Source organism: Meleagris gallopavo, chromosome 10, assembly GCF_000146605.3.
Source record: "Meleagris gallopavo isolate NT-WF06-2002-E0010 breed Aviagen turkey brand Nicholas breeding stock chromosome 10, Turkey_5.1, whole genome shotgun sequence".
NCBI lineage: Eukaryota > Metazoa > Chordata > Aves > Galliformes > Phasianidae > Meleagris > Meleagris gallopavo.
Genome location: NC_015020.2, coordinates 9,485,650 through 9,503,277, shown reverse-complemented (window position 1 = coordinate 9,503,277; position 17,628 = coordinate 9,485,650). Strand labels below are relative to the sequence as shown.

General features: G+C 35.3%; 1 long non-coding RNA gene across 1 annotated transcript in view; it reads right to left on the bottom strand.

Annotated features, from left to right (window-relative positions):
* Positions 1-16,835, bottom strand: part of LOC109369237 — a 41,195-nt gene extending 24,360 nt beyond the window's left edge. The window contains exon 1 of the long non-coding RNA XR_002118039.1: positions 16,780-16,835. This is a non-coding gene — a long non-coding RNA (uncharacterized LOC109369237). The remainder of the gene's footprint in view (positions 1-16,779) is intronic.
* Between the last annotated feature and the right edge of the window lie 793 nt (positions 16,836-17,628).

The following is a 17,628-nucleotide window of genomic DNA, read 5'->3' as shown; positions in this document are numbered from 1 at the left end:
TGGAAAAAGCCTACATTTTGAGAAGGAGAAACATGAGAAGACAGTACAGCAGTCATATGTATAGTTGTCTGAAACACACATGTAACAGTAGGTGCACTCTATAGAACATCTGTATTATATTAAACAGACACACAATGAAAAGTGATGGCTCACCTTTGACGTGAATAAATATTCTAGGAGCTAAATGCAGAACTTCCTACCAAAGTGGTTTCACTGTTGTTAAGTCACTTCTTTTGCTGTACACTGATTATTTCTTCTGACAAACTTTTCCCCTGTCAGTGCTTTCAGTGCAAGTGCGTGAATAAACAGTATTAAGCAGACAGCTTAACTATTTCATATGACTGAAATCCCTTTCCTGACCATGTATTTACTTTCTTTTAAATAAATCACTGACACAGAGAAAGAGGAAGAATCTATGCTGGGTAAAAGTGTATCTCATAGACACGCTCATTAAAGTCTGCTAGGCTAAGTAGGTGTAATATTATTGAGATAAATGGAGCTGAACCAATTTTCAGCTTCACTGAAGGTTATGGAGCTGAGGAAAGAATAAATCACTTGTTTTGTAAAAGGATAGAAGAATGTTAGTATTTGGTAAAAAGGTCTAATGGTAAAATTTAACCGTATCAGGCTTATAGAAATGCAGCAGAAGCAGATTTTTTTTCCTGAGGTTATCCGAAGAGCTGGAAATATAAAACTAAGTTCATTCTGCATATAAATGCTGCTAGAACATTCCCTTCAGATGATGTCATTTTAGAAGATTTAGGCTATAGATTTAAATTCTCTGCAGAAATTGTTCGGGATTTCTGAGAAAATTACCAGTTGAAAAAGACCATCCCAGTGGAACATGAAGAGATCCTAAAGTGACTAAGTGACATTTCAAGCAAATTAATATCATTACTGCCCACATTCTTATAGGAGGTAACATCAACTCAGCACTAAAACAAATTTCTCTATTAACAATAGATTTAGGCAAAATATATATGCTTAGCAGTCGCTTCAAATTATGCACTGGGTAAATAATGAAAATGTTGCAGGTATCTTAGATCTCTTCTTTCTATAAAAGTCATTGGTATAGTTTTGAAAATAAATCTTATGTCACATGTGAAGCATGGAATTCACATTTTTTACTCTAAATAATGAAATCTTTTACGCCTATTCAGAAGTCTTTGATCAAGCCATACTCTCCCTGTGGTTCTTTTTGCATTTGTTTCTCCCTTCTTATTGTCTCTTTTTCTGCATTTGGAGTTCTAAATACCAATTTAAAAAAGAAAAGACATTTCAAAATAACAATCCAATTTTAAAATGATGCTGGGTATGTCACATACACGCTGATGCTAAGGAAATCAGTTCTCTACCATTATTACTACTATGAATGGTGAATACACGATGCAAAGCTACTCTGTAACTCCCTGCAGGAGTTCTAAATCTCTGCATTGTTTATAACAGCAGCAATGCAGAGGAAATGAAGACAAGGAAAATATAATACATGTCTTCCAGCTATGCAAAGTAGGAAGTCAACATAGGTCATTCCACTCAATGCAGAAGAACACAAAGAATTCACTTGTAGCTGGAAAGATGTGTTTTGTTTCTGTGACAATTACTGTAAAAGTAGCACTACAATTTTGAACTAAACTGAACTATTAGCTAGCCTGACATCTGGACACTGTCAATAGACTTGTCTACAAGAACACTGAGAGCACATTATAGCACTTATCAATGTTTACTAATTTGCAACTCAGGGACTTGTACTGCTAGATGCTGTACATTCATCTGGCCACACAAAATACTTCCCAGAGTCATTTACAGCAGAAGTGAATCTAAATCTGTATCTCTAGAGTGAAGAATTATGTTTTTGGATGCAAAAGTGTGCTCATGAAAAATTCAAAATCTGGATGTGAACTTTCTCAAGAGTTGCAAAGTTTTTTGAACATCAACAGTATAACTTGAATAAATGCTGCTACCATTACTCTGACTTAAATAGTAATATGTGAACCAGTCTGGATTTCTTGGCTTTTCTATCACTTCCTCCATAAGCAGGCAAATTTTAGAAGTTGTTAGGAATCAATCGTTTTTGATTTACCTTCTAAATTGATTTACCTTCTAAATACTTATATATCAAAGTAGTCACTCTGAAATCAGTACAATTGTACAGCCATTTTATAGGGAAGAATGCTTAACTGTCTTTTTTTTTTTTTTTTGTCAGATATTGAATTTTCTGGTGTTCTCTTCAGAGCATAGAATTGAAAAATGATTTGGGGTTGGAAGGGATCTTAGAGTTCATCTAATTTCCAACATCATACCATGAACGGGGACACACCCCACTAGTCCAGGCTGCCCAAAGCTCCATCCAACATAGTCTTGAACACTCCCAGGAATCCACATCCACAACTTTTATGGGCAGCTCGTTCTAGTTCCTCACTACCCTCCAAGTAAAGAATTTCTTACTAATATCTAATCTCATTTGTTTTAAAACCATTATCTCTTGTACTATCCATGCGCTCCCTGATCTCCCCATGTCTCCCCATCTTTCTTATACGCCCCTCTTATAGTAACTATAGGAACCAGAAGGCTGCTACAAGCTGCCCTCAGAACATGCTCTTCTCCAAGCTGAACAACCCCATCTCTCTCAGCCTTACTTCACAGGAGCAATGCTCCAGCTCCTTGTTCATCTTGTGGCCTCCTCTGGACCCACTCCAACAGACCCTTGTCCAGGTGCCAGAGCTGGATGCAGCTCAGCGTGGGGGTTCTCATGAGAGAGGAGTAGAGAGATAGGAGAGGAAGTTTCAGACTCTCAGCCTCTCTCATTTCTTTTTAAAACTAGAGGCATTAAGGGAGAGATAATGAATGTTTCCAATAGCTCCCTAGATAGCACATGCTAAAGATTAGTGGTATCTTCTCTATATTCAACTAAATAATATAGCTGGGAGAGATGTTGAAGAAGCTCTTTAAGTATATAATGCCAAAGTTTTAGGAAGTAATTTTGGGAAGATACAGCTATAAGTCTGTGCTACACTTGCTTAGCTTTAATTTAGAAATAGATAGTAAAAGCAATAGTGAATTCCTTAAAAAAGCAATTAAAATATTTATCAACAGAATTCTCTTCTCATACAATTCCTTCATATAGAAGAGTACCTATCTGAAAATGCTGTGTCAGAATGATATATTTACAATATCAAACTCAAATTTTACAAGTGACAGATAAGTCCCCTTTCATTATAAACACAAAATTTGAAGTGCAACCTAGTAGTTATTCAAATTGTTTCAACTAAAGCATGTTATACTGATTACAAACTGCAATATTTTTAAATATATGTAATTCCAATTAGCATTGGCTTTCTGTCAAGCACTGCAATTAGGGAAGTTGTCAATGCCAATCCTATTATTTTTCTTAATAATGAAATTATTTAAACATCTACCAACATGAATGTTCAATTTTTACTTGGAGAACAGTACTTTAACATCAAGAGCGTAATTTCTCTTAAAATTCTCATAGTATTTAATGAATGGATCTCATCAACCAAAATTATCTACCTAAATAACTGAATACAGATGTTCTTGATTAATAGTTAGAGAAATAATTATGGGCATCTTAAGGAAACTTACTAGAGCTCCAAAAACAAAAGAGGTAGAAACGGTATGGAAATCCTTGATGCAAATCATCTGAAGAAATATGTTCTAAGACTACCGATGACTTTAAGTGAAACTATATTCTATATACTATAAAAATGCCTGGTGAATGAAAGTAAGGCTAACTGAGAAGCACATCATCGCTCTTCACGCAAGGTATTGACAAAAAAAAAAAAGAAGCATGTTCTGAGCTAGCTTCAGTTTCCCCACTTTGGGGAAAGCATGCAGCTATTTTCAACTCTACTGGAGCAACAAGGACCTGTCCAGGTGAAGAAGATGAAAAACACAGAAATTAATTCTTATTTTCTGCTCAACATCTGGTGATTTGCTGAATGCATATCATCAGTGTCATTGGAATACTATATTAACCAGATTCATGAACTCTTATCATATCTGTGTCATAAATATAAGCATGAACATACATAAAAATGTATATTTGACATATTTAAGTATGATAATGAAAAAGAAAAAAATAGAAGAACTGTGTAAAAACTCTGGCTTTCTCTGCTTGAAAATTTAGAAATGGTTAATTTTTCTGTTAAATTAACACAGATTGAAAAAAATCATGTTTGTATTCATAGCTTAGGACCTTTGCTAATGTCAATTTCAAGTATATTTGGCTCTGGGTAAATGGCATACACAGAACTCTAATTTATTCTTTGTATGTGCACTGAATACACTATTTTAGTTACCATCCATGTTATTTTCAGCAAATTCAATACCTTCCAAACAATCTTTCCCTTTTTAATGCACTCTAAAGTACATTCAAGTATCTTAAAACACAAATCATATCTGTTCAAAGTGCAACAAAAGCACAATAACACAATTCTAACATATAATCAAATACAATAAATACATAAAGGTGGAAAATGAGTTCCTCTACTATTTAAAGACATCAGTTTCTCAAAGATGCTTATGTCCAACATTTCAGAACAAAAGTTATCTGTAATCTGATCTCATTCAACACATGCACTTCACAGTTGTAAGAATTTTCTCCTAGTCTGTGTAAGTAAAAATAGACCCACAGAAATTTTAAAATAACAAGAAATGGCTTCTTAGTCTTCTAAGCCTCTTACTGTAAACCACGTATAGTCACAGATTTATACTTCATCATTTATAAGGATGGGCAAATTCACTAGGTGAATAGTGATGATCTAAGAAATATCTAACTCTTTAAACAGATAGAAGAGAAAGGTTGGCAAATCAATTCAAAATACATGAATAAATGTTTTAATTCATATTTTTATCTCTTTTCATATTAAATGCATTCAACAAAGAATGAAAGCGTTTCATTTAGAAAAAAGCTGGAGATACATGCAAATATAGCACGGTTCTTGAGTACTTAAGATACTTTGAGGCCCTAAACTAGGCAGATGCCTGAGCATAAACCACTCTTTTACAAAATATTATACGTAGCTAACTTGAACAGCATGATTAGACACGGCCATAAACACTTTCAACTTCTTTAAGTAACATATTCGTTCTAAAATTGAAAACATTCTCAGGGGTTTTAGAAATCTTTGCTGAGAGCAGGTGCCATACGAGATCACGATTTTGACACAAAGGATCCAGGTGACTGATTCTCAATGTACTCAGAAAAATTCAGAAATACTTTTGTTTTTAATTTGGTGTTACAAATTCTACAGCAAATCTTATGGATAAATAAATAATTCTCAAAAGATCTTTAGAAATATTATCTATAGAGAAAATAAATTTACTTACTGGGACTATGCTTTAAGAATCACACCTAATTCTCTTTATCTGGGCTCTCTTAGATGTCACTTCAGGAGGGGCCATTTGCAGAAGTATAAGATCATTCAAAGAGCACATCTTGCACTCCCACACTGATCAATAGCTGGAGAAGGATTGATTTGGAAAGACTGAAGTTCACAGAAAGCCTTTTAAGGTAATACAAAACGAAATTAAAATACTCTTAATATATAGCTAGAGAAAAAATGTTTTATTTGCCTTAGTAAGAGCCTTACTGTTGCACACACTGCTTCCTACATTTCACCCACATACAGTTTACATACTATGAGCACAAGAGGACACTGTGGAGATCAAAATATTTTTGCGTGGAATTGTTGCTCCAAATAAAACCTAAATCTCATTCTTCTACCAGGTGACTCTAAGTTATAACTTTGACTCCTGTCAATTAGAAATCTCTAACTTGTTTACTGTCCTTTCTCCAGTTCTTTGGCTGGTATTGGCCACAGGAAGCTTAATGAAGACAAGTTATGGAATTGTTTCAATGCAACCTAGAAAGAAAGACTCCAACTTTCTCTGTGTTGGTTGGAAGATCTCTAAACAGAAGGAAACGTTTTGACAGGAACTTCCAATCCCTTTTCCCTCACAATGCCTAACTGCACAATCCCTAGCCATATGTTGGGTCACAGGTCAGAACTCTTCCCATTATTCGAGTGAATGCTTTATTTGCATATCTCACTGAGCTACATCAATAAATTATCACAAACACCAAAATGTACCTGTCACTTTTTGTTAAAGTGCTGGTACCCCTAAGGATACCACAATAAACTAACAATGAGATTCCAGTGTAGAAACACAGCAGTGACTATTTCATTTTATAGATACACTATAACCTGAGGAATACCAAGCTAAACAACTACCAAAACAATCACCATTTCATCATTCTGTTGCTAATGTAAATCCAGAAATGGCAATTAAGTTTTCAGGAAAGATCGCCTTCTATACCCATGTGCAGATGTAGTAGTGAAATGAGAGAAAAATCTAACCTGTAGTTCAGCCATGACTTTTCTGCTTTAAATTTAGAATATCCAACTACTTTTAAAGATGGACATAGGTAGATAAAATATAAAAGAAAAACAAAGTTTAGTGTTTTCTGCAATAAAAAGATGAGTCACTTCTTATCCACATACAGCATATGGATTTTGGTTGCTTGGGCTAAAATGGTAATACAATAGCAAATGCTATCCATTCACGTATTACTGAGCTGATTGAACTGACATCAGAAAAACTTCCTTTGAAACCATGTTAATAAAGGATTGCTGAAGCATAAATTTTACATAATTTTTGTAGGATTATATTAGTTACCATAAGCACATATGCCAGCTTTTAGATCAGCAACCCCTCCCCAAAATAAAACCATAACCAGTATGTCAAATAATCAATAGTCATAATGATGTTAGGAATAATATGCTTTTAACTGATATTAATATCACCATTTCAATTGCTCATTTTGAGGAAATTGCTTCAGTTAGCTCTTCACTTCTGAAAATTTATTACTTTAATTAAAAAAATATCTTCAATGTTATTTGAAGACTATGGGAAAACTATTTCTTTAAAAGAGTTCAGAGATTTTCACATTTATGGATGCATTAAAAAAATAGTATAACTGCTGTGTTTATTTGGGAAAACAAAACAACACAGATTTTCAGACTAATTTTTTGGTTTCTTCAAACTGAATTCAACTGCTGTCACTGGCTTGGATTCATAAGTGCCCTCAAACAGGGAGTCTAATTTAAAAAGGTTGCCATCTTGAAAGCAAAATAAGGTAATGACTCAACAGACTACAATGGTTTATAGAATCACAGAATGGCCAGGTTTACTGTGCATCCTCTTCAGATATCAATTAGTCATACCATCTCCATATTTTCAGGCAAAAAGGCAACAGTAAAAGCAGCACTCAAGTACTTAATAAGGAGTTAAAAATAGAATCTGAACTAAAACAAAAAACAAGCTGTGACCCACAGTATATGCACTGCAACTAACAAAGCACCATCAAACACAACAACCACTCGAAGGTCTATACATTGTGAAGTCACTGGTTATATGACGTGTAGTCTCCCTTTAGACTTAAAATTATTTTTGGATAATAAGACTGGGTGCATGTTTTGGGAGCAACAACAGATAGGATACACTGAAAGAGCTGTTAAAGGCACTAACACTAAAAATAAGAGCAATATAAGAGAAATAAAGTATCAATATACATTTCTAAGGAGAGAAAATAGCTGACTTCAACTGACAAAGGGATGTTTCACACCTTGTATGTCATTCTCAGCATGAGAAGCTGGGGGAAAGGAGGGGTGAAGGAGCATGAGGAATATTTTTTACCCAGGTAAACGCTACATCTCAGGAAGCCCTTCATTCCCTGAAATAGCTAAACGTTTGCCTGGTGACAGAACGTAGTGAATGAATTCTTTATTAATTCTTTATTTTGCGTTGCTTAATGTGCAGCTTTTGCTTCATCTGTCAGTCAACCCACAAGTTTTCTCACTTTTACCCCTCTGTTCTCTTCTCCCTCCCACTGGGGAGGAGTGAGTTAGTGGCTGCGTGATATTTTGCTGCCTACCAGGGAGAAACCACAACACTGTTAATTTTAAAGAGTATTGTTCAGAATGACTGAAAACATTAGTGCAATTAAGTAGGAGGTATGTAAACAAACCATCAATGTAACAGTTATTTTTCACAGTAAGAGGAAGTTCTTCCTATACAAACCGCATTTCTTTGTTTTTCACTCCAATTTTGTTGCCAACAAAATTAATCATTATGAAAGCCTCCTGCATGTCATGCTTTTGTTGATATAATTTTAGAAACTGTTTAACAACATCCTCTCTTTCTTGTGAGTTAGTATCCTACAAGTTGTTTTCATTAACCTCTGGGGGAAAAAAGAAATGGCAAGATTCTTGGGTTTCTCACTTCGCATTTGGAGAAAATTTCAGATTTCTTTTTTGTAAAAGAATTTTCTGTTCTATCTTCAGACAAAACATTGGCATGTTGAATATCTCTGATATATTTTTTTAAAGTATAAAGCAAACCCAGCATTCTGTTTACCTGTTAGACTTGTACTAAACAAAGCATTATGTACTGCAACTACTTGGTTAGAAAAATTACCAGGAATAAAATTCTCAGGGATCAGTTATTGTCCAGGCTCTCATTAAAGGACAGTCTCAGATAAAATCAGTTGGCATTCAAGAAAACCTGGTCAAAAATAATAATAAACAAAAAGAAAAAGAAACCCAAATATGTTCTATACAGGGGAATTTTATTTTTTTTTTGGAGGGGGTGGAAGGTTAGTGAGAAAGACAGACAGCAAACGAGAAATATTAGTGACTAAATTGCCAGAATTTTATCAAAAGGATATCTCTAATAATTTATAAGGGTTCTGGTTTTATAACTAGAATACAAACTAAATTGCAAATGTTTCTTTTGTTACTGTAAGCTATCTCACTTCCTTTATGTTTACTGGTATAACCAGTACCAAGACAAGTATTTGGAGTTTCTAAGTTCTGGTAGCCTTAGCTGAAACTGCTTCACCTCCTCCTATGGTTGCAGTGATAAAGTAGCTCCTTCAGGGCAAGCTTGTTCAGCCTCATGTCCTCCAGAGGGTAATTCAGAGTGCTGCTCTCTCTCTTCATCGACTATGTGAGGTGTAGCCTGCGAGACTACAGTTCTGATTTAGATACCAGTTAGATGTTTAAATATAGATGACATGAACTGCTTTCTTGCATCCCCAGAAGTGCTTAAATTATCTCCTGTGAGAGAACCTGGACAAGAAACGAGGAGGACCTCGTGTCTCATTCTTACTTTAAAGTACCATTTGCAAAAACAAGATAAAAAGGAGCAGCGAGTATCTCATAAAAGGAAGCCACTGGAAGTCTCCTGGGGTTAGCACAGTTCAGAGACCAGTCTGTGCCCAGAATTATTTATCTCTTTCTATAGGCATGTCCTTTTTTTGTCTGTGTTTAGTAAACATGCAAAGCTTTTTTTTTTTTTTTGAATAAATTATAAACAATTGACCATTAAGAACCTTAATTCTCCCCCACCCACCTTAATTCTCTCCAATATAATGAAAAGCTGAAGCTAATCAGTGACTACAAAAAGCAGAAGATGATTTCAAAATTTTCTCAGAAATAGTGTTAGATTTACAACACTTACAAAGGCTTAGTTTCACTGAATCCTAAGCAAAAAAAAAAAAATACTTCCTAAGCAAGTTAAATTTCATAGGATATATTTTACGCAGTTGTCTTCTCTTATTCATCCATCACACCATTTTACTCCTGTAACTAAATAATTTCCAGTGGCTTTTAAAATATCTGTGTGTTTAAATGACCTTTCTCTGCTATTTTACATCAATCAGTTGTGCAGCACAGGGAGCATTAGCAGTTGTACAAGCACGGTGTGCTGGTAAAACAGCAATTTTCAATTAGTGCCAGTGGGAGACATCACGATATCAAATAAAACTACAGCATCCCAGACAACATCATTTCAAATTAGGTGAGAGATTTTTCGAAGAAAAGGAGCATTCCTAACCATCTGTGAACCTTCAGTAGCTTATATTATTTACTCTAAGAGGTGATGATATGGCTTTTGAACTTCCACTAAGCTGTTAAAGGAAAAACTGTGACTTTTGAAGTGGGCAAACAATTCTAGTTCATCCAGAAGAATACGCGTCTCTTACCTGAACAAACAGATGTATGAATATGAGAAGGTAGTTTAGCATGGTCTGTTAGCCCATCTGGCCTTCACAAAGTATTCAAGAGAAATCAATCATTCCTTTACTAACAGATAAAAACCTCATATCTGAAAGTGAATTTAGGGTTATTACCACATTTGTTACCCTTTTCAAAGGAGATTAGGGAATTTTAGCAGAAAACTGCTTGAGTCCTCAGGCAGACACAGCTGCTGTGATTCAGAAGCAGTCACCATGGTCACAAGAAAGACCTTGCCTAATTTCAGAGCTCATGTCTTTAATACAAAATTAATTTGAGAGTAGTGGTCCTTGAAAGAATGGCTAACGGAAACAGGAATTTCCTACAGCTTGGGAATGCTTCACTATTTTATTCTTGTATTTTGTTTGAAGAAGCTGTCATCACAGTCAATACATAGGATGATGGAGAGAAGCAACAATTATCTCCTATACTTGAAAACCAGCTTAGGTATTTCAAACTTTCGGCAAGTAGAATTATTCTTGAAAAATCACTACTGGGAAATTAATAAATACAATAAATACCTCCTCTCTGTATGTTCACTTCAAGCATACAGCATAACTCTAGCATTTAGGGACACATAAAAAGAAAGAAAATGCCTCAAATAATTGATGGGTTTTTTTGTTTTTTTGTTTTTTTTAAACCCATGACAGCCAACATTTAATATTCATTATTTGAAGTTCGACAATTTACGATTCTTGCTGGATTTGGATGGGTGCTTTGAGTTTTGTCCAGTCTGTTACTCTACAGCCCCAGCTATGCACACAGGCCTCAAACATCTTTAAGGTTTTATTGTGTGTGAATGGTAGGCTTTTGCTCTTTTCTTGACCACTGCTAACAGGCATAGTTGAACTTTTGGAATAAATAATAGTTAAAATACCTAGCTCAATAAATGGGATCCCTAGACATTTTCTTCAAAATTTTGTTTGTAAGTGTTTTCATTTTGGTTAACAGCTATAAAAAAAATCAAGTTGCCTTTAAAATTAATATAAATATCACATAGAAAAAGCTAAAACATTGCTTCATGCCATTCAGACCATTTTTAAGAAGAAAGGCCAACCTGAATTTGCTAGTTGTTTGGGTACTTCGGGGCTTTCCACAAAATGCATCCACAGCACTGGCTACCCTATTCCCTAGTCATTTGCTAAATGTATCTTCCTTCTGAATTGTTTTTAGTGCTATTTAAAGGGAAATGAGTATCAAATGAAGAGTACTTTTACCTTTGCTATGCAAGGGAGACTCTCACACTTCTGCAAAATAAAAGTCACTGCCTAAAAAGTTAGTTTCTGTTGACAAGTGATGTACAACTCAACTATTTTATTCAACATCTTTCTGACCTCTGTCATACTAACTTAATGATCAAATTCCCATAGGCTTTCCTTCAAAGGAGCTATTTCCCTGGAGAGAGCTAAGTAATTTTAAGGTACATGGAGTTTTATCAATGATACCTTAAGAACTAAACGTTAAATGCAATGTGTCTAATTTCCTCTGCTCATGCACAGAATTTCAAGCAGTTAAATTTCTTCCAATATTCACATACTTTATTATTGAATTTTTTTATTGAATTTGAATATTATTGAAAATTGTTATCAAATACTTATCATATGAAATAATAGAAACTATCTCAACATAAAGACTCGTAGCGACAGCAGAATTTCTAGAAAACAAGGTTGATAATTACTATTGAAAACACAATCCTCATTACTTAACTATTATTGCACAAAGATATAGCACCAGATTACAAATAAAATTACGGTTACTGATTTAAGTTGAAAAGTTTGCTATCATTTATTTCCCACCATTTCTATCAAGATAAAGAGTAAACAATCCGTTAAAACATAATGGATAAAAACTCCTTGCTAACCAGCAGTTCACTCCCAAGCTCCATTAAGGTGAAAACTGATATATAAACAACCAAAAGCCCAAACAGAAGCAGAGGTCTTACTTCTCAAATACAAACGTGGTCTTTTTTTCCTAACCTTTTTCTCCTCTCTGACCTTTTGTGTTCTGTCCTTCACTGGTCTTCTCCCCTCTGCTCTTCTGTTTTTTTACCCACGTTCTCTGACGACCTTTTCTCTGACCTTCTCTTCCCCTCCTTTTCTCCTCTTCGGTCTCCTCCAACCTCTACTTTACCAATCTCTTCTCTCTCACGTTCAGAATGCAGCTAACAGAAGTAGCCAACATGTAGAGCAACTTGTGCAGCACTCTGTTTTTCTTTTTTTGTCATTTGTTTTTTCCTCTCCGAACTCCAGAACCTTCTAGAGACAAGGCTTGAAAGCCTTGGAGAATGCTTGGCAGCCCTCTTGAGAAAACTGAGGGTTTCCTGCTGCTTTTAGGCAGAGACAAAGAAAGTTGAGCAACAACTGTGTGGGTCTTGTCCAGCTCCTGGCTCATAGGATGCATACAATCCTGGACAGCCAGTAATGCAGCCCCACAAATTGCAAAAAATTTAATGTCATTATGTGATTTTTAGCAGTGTTTGTCATGAGTCAATTGCATGTACCTTGAGCATGACCTGCATAAGCAACAATGGAATACTGCAGATGGGAAGGCATAACGCACTGCTAACTTCTGCTCTCATGCGCACCAGACATGCAGTCTAATTGAAATCCACATGTTCTACACATTAGATGCACTTGTGCCATTTGGCAAGTAAAACACAGTGACACTGAAGTTGTACTACACTTTTTCCTTCATGCAAAATCAATTTACATGGTACATGAGAGATTTCAGGCCCCATTATTCTTTTTAATGCGCAAAACAATTCTACAAATGCAATCACCATGGGCAAGGTATTTATTAAATTTTATGAAGGAGGCTGGTAATATTAACAGAACCTCTGAAAAGTTTGAGTATTTCTCCCAAATACATTCCAGAATGATATTTTCTCAAAGTGTTTCCTGATAAGATTATTTAAATATATCCATGCATGCATATATACACACACACTACTGGGAAGGAGAAATCTGTAGAGGATTTTGATGCCACTTAGACTCTTTACAAGAGTTCTATATGCAAAAATTGAAAAAGGCGTTAAGCCCTACATAGCCAAGTAAGCAAGAATTTCCTTGGTCTTCCCATGTGAGAAAAATGCAATCAGACTACTTTGGGGTAGGAGAAAAAAACAGAACAGACGAAGGAAACAGAAGAACAACTGCACTTGCAGACTTGGCAAGAGATGGAAAACAGTGCTTGGAATTTATCAAAAACATACGTACTGTTGATCAGGCTCCTTCTGGATTGTGTTTCAAAGTGGATAGTGTTAGATTTGGTTAAAACACTTAAACGTAAGGCTTTTGTGGAATTGTTCCTGGTATGTCACCTAATCTGAGATTGTGAAAATTTGAACAAACTCACTGCAGCCTTATTTCTTTCCACAGTATTTTCTTTAAAGGAATCGTTTACATTTTAATTTAAACTTAAGAGATTTCCTCAGACTTGAAAAGAAGGCAAATCAGTTCCAGCCAGGTGACAAAAACAGCAACAAGTTTAAAAAAAAAAATCAAAGAGAAAACTTTTATTAGCTGCCTTTGGAAGTTAGGAATATACTGAATAGCAACACATGAAAGAGAGACAAATTAAAAAAATATGCTAATGTATTTCATGCCTTTTATGATATGGCACGAAGTATGCAACTGGGATAAATCAAACTCCACAACATAATTAAAAACCAAATGTAACATTCTAAAGATGACTAATAGAAAATCATTAAGAGTTCATAAATAAGAAGTATTAAACACACTAATTAGTACATCATCAACTGCAAAGAACCATGCATCTTAAATACTAAATGTTTTCTCTCCCTCTTCAGGGGAGAAATAAACTCAGTAGAAGTCCATATAAGTTGAAAAACATCTTCTGGTTCCTTTAATTGCTAATGTAATATTTAGACTTATATGTCTGAGCAAATTAATAATTATCTTCCTACCAAATCAATAACTTCTGTCTTGGACAGTGGCCAGCTTTCACAATCTACTTCTAATTTGCCTAGTAAGTTTAGATTACAACCTTACACTACGCTTCAAATGCTTTTAATTCAACCTTGCTGATCTTGGAAGAGTCCTTCCAAAATCGCAAAGTAGATTTGCTGTATTAAATGTAATTCTGCATTGGTTTGAAATCAGAACACAAACGTATACACATACAGTTTACAGAATACACCCGTGCATTATACATAGGCATGGTGCTTATAGAATTTATCCTGGAAAGCCAACAGTTCAGTGCTCAGGGGTGAAGTTATACTCAGGCTGAAAACTAAAATTAAGATTTTGAGTCCACACTGGCTCCACTAACGCGTGCATCAGCAGCATTTTCTTACTACATTCAAGAACACTAAAAAATCAAGAATTGAAAAATCACCAGACAGAAACAGGTGGCACAAGGAAGTGCAGGATTCAAAATGGGACAAATTAGAACGTAATGAGTAATCTCTAATTAGTCCTGATCAAATTTGTTTAAAAATTATTATTTAAATGAGGTCTTTAATATTGCTTGTATATCCAGTTTGTATTCTTAATGATTCTTTTTTTTTTTTCCCCTACTTGCAATTATTTAAATAACATCAGCACACACCAAGAGTTGAATGTGTCACTGAACAACTGGGTAACAAAGCACGAATTGTAATCGCTCTGTATACTCTCGCTGATTTAAGTCTTTCTGACAATCCCTTCTGAGGAAGGGAAAATATTTGTATAACTCATAAGTCTTTTAAAAGCCTTCTGCTTTGTTTAAAGCATTTATTAAAGCTTATTCAAACTTGCAAAGCGAATTTCAACGTATAAATCTTTTTAACTGTTGGAGCTTTTCAAAGACATACTAGCTCTATCTAAAAAATGAGAGAATAAAAGCCCTGACATATATAGCACAAGTAAACTGGATTGTAATTATGAAATAATAAGTAGAAGTTAAGTAATGACAAGAGCAAATATTTTCTTGACAATACACTAGCATTCTTTTTCAAGAGTAAGGACAGCTGCACTCAGATTATAATTTTAGAAACTCTCAAGCATTTTTATATATTAAATTCTTACCAAAAAGGTGCTGTACAACTACGTTCATCACTAGCATGAACAAATCAACCTGTCTTGCGAATATCAGACCAGGTGCTTATTGTACTGATAGCAGTACAATATTACTCCAGCAGTTATCACCAGAAATTAAGTGTTTGTTCAATATGAATCTCAATTTTTCACCCAATTTTTTTACCATTCAACATGGTAAAATTCTAATGCAGTTTGGGAAGGTCAATAAGATTTACCTGCCTTCCTTTCCGCCACCACAATAACAGCACAGTAAATTAGCAAAAATAAGACACTTAGGCCAAATTAAAGCCATTGAAATAGTCCATTTTGGAAATAAAACCCACAGTATGCCTATAAAATCATTGTCCAATTGTCAAGCACCATCCATTTCTGTAACATCACATTGTTCCTTTATGAAATCTGAGCATTATATACAGCCTGAAGACTATGTATGTATAACAAGTACATTGCTTTAGTTCCCGGACTAAGATGACAGAACAAATGTGAATTTTAATAAAAATAAATAAATATGAAGACAGAATAACAACACAAAAGAACACCTGATAGCTTGGGTTGCAACAGTATTACTTTAACTGTCTTTAAATATTTTCACTAAAACACATTGCTCTTGTCTTTAACTCAGCAGCTTGCTTGGGCAGATGCACTTGTTTCAACTTTAGAAGACAAGGTTCTGTTTTCTGACCTAAGCCTCTGTGGAGCAGCTGGGAAGCCGTAAGGCACATGAGCTTCAACTAGTGCCAATTAGTTGCCACATGTGTTCAAATTAACACAATAGATTTAACTACTGGTTCATCAGCAATTGAGTTCCCCCAAAGACATCAGCTACCAACAAAAGACCTTTACAAACTTAAAAAGCTTCTTTAACGTACATCAAGAATATTCTGATTTTGTAAGGAATTAAGTATACAAAGGAATGGCCCTGGGCAGGCCATTCCAGCACCTGACCACTCTCTGAGAGAAAAAGTTTTTCCTTATGTCTAATCTAAACCTCTTCTGGTACATGAAAGCTATTTGTATATATCAAAGATTGAAGCATTAAACTGTGCCTCTAATAAAAACAACAGAATTTTTCATGCTTTTCCATATGCTTTGCTTGTGCCAGCATTACAGCCTGTTCCTAGGCATAGTTAGAAGTTCTCTGTGACTACCTTCATCCGAGCAGGCCCCATCTCTGTGCTGCTCTGCTATTGCTGTGTGCTCCCCAGGGAAGTTGGAGCAGCTCCTTCCAACCTTGCAGACAGCCTGTGCGAGTAGCTGCTCCCTAAGCTTGCTTCCTACCATCTGGAGTGCTCAGCCAGCGATACCTCAATTCACATAAGCAGGAAAATCAACATTTCCACATATATGACAAAGTGACACTAAAAAGTTCATGCCCATTACTGTTTCTTACTCACAAAGTGACCTTGCTAATAAAACACATGCAAGTTCTAGCTCGCCACTATTCAAATTTCGCAGGGTTATAACAAGCCGTATGCTTGTTGCATGTGTAATATTCAGGACATACTGTTGTATTAGCATTAGGTACATACAATGCTATAATGGGATGATAACAACACAGTGGCAAAATCACTGGCTACAACAAATGAGAATGAGCCCAAAAGCAGCACCCGCAGATACAGAAATGAAGGAAAAGAGCTACTTACCTTCGCAAAGCTTCAGGTACACAGGGATCTTGAGCAAGAGACGACCTCACCTCCACTGCCAACCCTTAAATGAGGTCTGGGAATGGGTGGATCCTGGCTCCAGCCCTTCCATCACTCAGGGTCATTGCACGCACCTGAGCTTCCCTGGCTTGGCCCTGCCTTCCCACCAGGTGCTCAATCAGTGCTTCACACCATTACTCAACATTTCCACTACAGTACATCATTATAAATTTTATTTTATTTAGAATCAAGAGAGTTAGAAGAGTCTACATAGTGCTTAAACAGCAATACTTCAACAGTAAGGTAGAAATATACAGGTAAAGTGCTAGGTACAGATTTCATAAACATGCCCACGGATGAACACTGAAGTACAGATTTCATAAACACCTAGAACTGATTTTTTTTTGTTTACTGCACTGGGAGACTGGAGACTCTTTAAAGTATTTTAATAGACCTTATTCTTAAACATCTATGAAGATGGTATAATACTGTATGGATTGAAAAAAAAGTGTGATTAACGTGGCAAGTAACAAACCAGATTCTCCTTTTCCATGAAATACAATGAAGTTGTGCAAATTCCAAGAAAGTCAGAATGAAATTTTCATAATAAGAAAATCTACTCCAAAATTTGCCTCAAAATGGACATGTCTGCAACATCTGTTTAAGAAGAGAGATAATAACGCTGAAGCAAGAATTAGTTTTAAGACACTCTTCTAAGAAATGGAATGTTTGGAGTCCCTTAAAATCCGGTTCAAAAGGTCCCTAGGTTCTCACCAGAAAAATCAATGAAATTATCCCAATTTGCAAAGCATGAATAAGATTACTTTTCTTTGATGGTAGAAGAACAGC